At 34.3% G+C, this 4824-nt stretch overlaps 1 non-coding gene across 1 annotated transcript; it reads right to left on the reverse strand.

Annotated features, from left to right (window-relative positions):
- Positions 1-4514: 4514 nt before the first annotated feature.
- LOC148544342 (small nucleolar RNA R71) lies at positions 4515-4622 on the reverse strand. The gene has a single exon (XR_015901392.1). It is a non-coding gene; the product is annotated as a small nucleolar RNA R71 (small nucleolar RNA).
- Between the last annotated feature and the right edge of the window lie 202 nt (positions 4623-4824).

Below are 4824 nucleotides of genomic sequence, written 5' to 3' on the forward strand. Positions count from 1 at the left end.
CTCTCTCTCTCTCTCTTTCTCCCTCCTCGGATTCAACACCTCTTCCTCAATTCTTTGTCAACCCGCAACGGTGACAATGGCGGCAGTGGCTTTTCGCACCTTCGCCTCTTCCTTCCCTTTCCTCTTTCGATTTTTCTCCTTCCTCCGAGTGAATGATTGGAAAACAAATTGGGATAAAAGCTTTAATCTTTGGGTGTGTTGTGACATAGAAAGAGCTATAGATGAAGAATTGAAAAGGATGAGACTCACACTACAAGATTCTTGCCATTTTGTGGCTTTTTTTCATTTTATGGCGGTTTGAAACCCCCACAAAATGAATTGTGGAAGTTTCTAAAACCTCCAAAATTGGAGGTGCCACGAGCTTATTTGTGGCCGTTTTATAAAACCACCATAACGTTATTTAGTGGCGGTTCTTTTGCTATTTTGTGGGGGTTTTAAGTTAATGGATTCTGATAGTTTTTTTTTCATTTTTGTGGCAATTTAAAACCCCCCACAAAGTTAATATCGAAATTTAAAAAAAAAAGCCACAAACTGAACAATATCAAACCACTACCAGACTACTATTCCTAATTCTGAGCACTGCCAAAAAAGAGGTTCATATCAAAATCAGTTCAACCAGAAGCAAGATAATATTACACTAGTTAAGGTAACATTATCCTAGGATCATAGCTATATGATAATCTTCCATAAATCAGGTTTACTAACTAATAAGGTAACATTATTGATGAGCGGATAATTTATACGCTTTTTGACATTGTTTTTACATAGTTTTTAGTATGATTTAGCTAGTTTTTAGTATATTTTTATTACTTTTTAAATAAAATTCACATTTCTGGACTTTACTATGAGTTTGTGTATTTTTCTATGATTTTAGGAAATTTCTGGCTGAAATTGAGGGACTTGAGCAAAAATCAGATTCAGAGGTTGAAGAAGGACTGCAGATGCTGTTGGATTCTGACCTCCCTGCACTCAAAGTGGATTTTCTGGAGCTACAGAACTCCAAATGGTGCTCTCTCAATTGCGTTGAAAAGCAGACATCCAGCTATTTCCAGCAATATATAATAGTCCATACTTTGCCCGAGTTTAAACGACGCAAACTGGCGTTCAACGCCAGTTCCATGCTGCATTCTGGAGTTAAACGCCAGAAACAGGTTGCAAAGTGGAGTTAAACGCCAGAAACAGGTTACAAACTGGCATTCAACTCCAAAAGAAGCCTCTACACATGTAAAGCTCAATGCTCAGCTCATGCACACACCAAGTGGGCCCCAGAAGTGGATTTCTGCATCAATTACTCATTTCTGTAAATCCTAGTAACTAGTTTAGTATAAATAGGACTTTTTACTATTGTATTTACATCTTGGAATTATCTTTAGATTATCTTTTGATCCTTTGATCATGTTTATGGGGCTGGCCTCTCGGCCATGCCTGGACCTTATTCTTATGTATTTTCAACGGTAGAGTTTCTACACACCATAGATTAAGGTGTGGAGCTCTGCTGTTCCTCATGAATTAATGCAAAGTACTATTGTTTTTCTATTCAATTCAAGCTTATTCCTATTCTAAGATATTCATTCGCACCCAAGAAGATGATGAATGTGCTGATTATGTAACGCTCATCACTATTCTCACCTATGAACGCGTGCCTGACAACCACTTTCGTTCTACATGAAGATGAGATAGAATGAATATCTCTTAGATATCTAATACAGGGGACCGAGTCCGAGATATTAGAATCTTCGTGGTATAAGTTACAACCCATGGACGGCCATTCCCGATATCCGGAAAGTCTAAACCTTGTCTGTAGTATTCCGAGTAGGATCTGAGAAGGGATGGCTGTGACGAGCTTCAAACTCACGAGTGCTGGGCGTAGTGACAGACGCAAAAGGATAGTAAATCCTATTCCAGTATGATCGAGAACCGACAGATGATTAGCCATGCAGTGACAGCGCATTGGACCATTTTCATAGAGAGGACGGGATGTAGCCATTGACAACGGTGATGCCCAACATACAGCTTGCCACGGAAAGGAGTAGGAATGATTGGATGAAGACAGCAGGAAAGCAGAGGTTCAGGAGGAACAAAAGCATCTCTATATGCTTATCTGAAATTCTCACCAATGAATTAGATAAGTATCTCTATCTTTATTTTACGTTTCATTTACCTTTTAATTATTATAACTCTATAACCATTTGAATCCGCCTGACTGAGATTTACAAGATGACCATAGCTTGCTTCAAGCCGACAATCTCCGTGGGATCGACTCTTACTCACGTAAGGTTTATTACTTCGACGACCCAGTGCACTTGCTGGTTAGTTGTGCGGAATTGTGACAAAGTGTGATTCACATTTGAGAGCTCCAAGTTGTTGGCGCCATTGTTGATGATCACAATTTCGTGCACCAAGTTTTTGGCGCCGTTGCCGGGGATTGTTCGAGTTTGGACAACTGACGGTTCATCTTGTTGCTCAGATTAGGTAATTTTATTTTATTTTTAAGCTGTTTTATTTCTTATTTTCGAAAAATAAAAAAAATTTCTTTTTCGTTTTTCCCAAAATAATTTTCAAAAAAACCAAAAAAATTAACAAAATCATAAAACAAAAAATAATTTTTTGTTTCTTGTTTGAGTCTTGTGTCAGATTATAAGTTTGGTATCAATTGCATCTTTTTAATTTCATTAAAATTTTCGAAAATCCATGCATTGCATTCTTCATGATCTTCAAGTTGTTCTTGGTAAGTCTTCTTGTTTGATCTTTAAAATTTCTTCTTTTGTGTTTTTTTCTTGTTTTTCATATGCATTTTCAATTTGTTAGTGTCGTTACATTAAAAATTTCTAAGTTTGGTGTCTTGCATGTTTTTCTTTTCTTAAAAATTTTCAAAAATAAGTCTTGATGATTCATCTTGATCTTCAAAGTGTTCTTGGTGTTCATCTTGACATTCATAGTGTTCTTGCATGTATCATTTGTTTTGATCCAAAATTTTCATGCATTGAGTCTTTTTGATATTTTTCTCTTTCTTCATTAAAAATTCAAAAAATCAAAAAAATATCTTTCCCTTTTTCACTCATAAAATTCGAGGATTTGAGTTGACTTTTTCAAAAAATTTTAAAATCTATTTGTTTCTTATGAGTCAAATCAAATTTTCAATTTAAAAAATTCTATCTTTTTCAAATCTTTTTTAAAAATCAAATCTTTTTTATTTTTCTTTCATAATTTTCGAAAATTTCAAATTGATTTTCAAAAATCTTTTTCTTATTTTTATTTCATATTTTCAAAATTTATGCTAACAATTAATGTGATTGATTCAAAAATTTTAAGTTTGTTACTTGCCTAGTAAGAAAGGTTCAATCTTTAAATTTAAAATCCTATCTTTTTGTTTCTTGTTAGTCAAGTAATCAACTTTAATTTTCAAAATTAAATATTTTTAAATTTCTTTTTCAAATCTTTTTCAAAATAAGTTTCAATCACATCTTTTTCAAAATTAATTTAAAAATCTTTTCTAACTTATTTTCTAACTTCTTATCTTTTCAAAATTGATTTTCAAATCTTTTTCAATTAATCTTATCTTTTTGTTTGATTCATATCTTTTTCAAAACTACCTAACTAACTCTCCCTTTCTAATTTTTGAAAATCCCTTCCCTCTTTTTCAAAATTCTCTTTTTTTTAACTAATTGTTTTAATTTTTACTTTAATTTAATTTCATTTTTCTTTTTTGTATTTTCGAATTCACTTTAAATTTAATTTAAAAACAAAAATATTTTTCTTTTCTTTTCAATGATTTTCGAAAATTCTTCTCCCTCATCTCCTTCTAATTATTTATTTATTTACTGACACTCCTCTTCATCTAAGAATTTGAACCCACTCCTCTCTCCTATGTTTGGATTCTTATCTTTTCCTTCTTCTATTCTTATCTTCTACTCACATAAAGGAATCTCTATACTGTGACATAGAGGATTCTATATTTTCTTTTCTGTTTTCTTCTTTTTTATATGAGCAGGAACAAGGATAAGAACATTCTTGTTGAGGCTGATCCTGAACCTGAAAGGACTCTGAAGAAGAAGCTAAGGGAAGCCAAAGCACAACTCTCTGGAGAAAATCTGACAGAAATTTTCGAAAAAGAAGGAGACATGGCCGAAAATAATAACAATGCAAGGAAGATGCTTGGTGACTTTACTGCACCAAGTTCCAACTTACATGGAAGAAGCATCTCAATCCCTGCCATTGGAGCAAACAATTTTGAGCTAAAGCCTCAATTAGTTTCTCTGATGCAACAGAATTGCAAGTTTCATGGACTTCCATCAGAAGATCCTTTTCAGTTCTTAACTGAATTCTTGCAGATCTATGATACTGTTAAGACCAATGGGGTTGATTCCGAGGTCTACAAGCTTATGCTTTTCCCGTTTGCTGTAAGAGACAGAGCTAGAATATGGTTGGACTCTCAACCTAAAGACAGCCTGAACTCTTGGGATAAGCTGGTCACAGCTTTCTTAGCCAAGTTCTTTCCTCCTCAAAATCTTAGTAATCTTAGAGTGGATGTTCAAACCTTCAGACAAAAAGAAGGTGAATCCCTCTATGAAGCTTGGGAGAGATATAAGCAACTGACCAAAAAGTGTCCTTTTGATATGCTTTCAGAATGGACCATCCTGGATATATTCTATGATGGTCTATCTGAGTTATCAAAGATGTCATTGGACCATTCTGTAGGTGGATCCATTCACCTAAAGAAAATGCCTGCAGAAGCTCAGGAACTCATTGACACGGTTGCTAATAACCAGTTCATGTACACTTCTGAGAAGAATCCTGTAAGTAATGGGACGCCTCAAAAGAATG

The sequence above is a fragment of the Arachis ipaensis genome, chromosome B9 (assembly GCF_059453495.1).
Source record: "Arachis ipaensis isolate K30076 ecotype BB chromosome B9, ASM5945349v1, whole genome shotgun sequence".
NCBI lineage: Eukaryota > Viridiplantae > Streptophyta > Magnoliopsida > Fabales > Fabaceae > Arachis > Arachis ipaensis.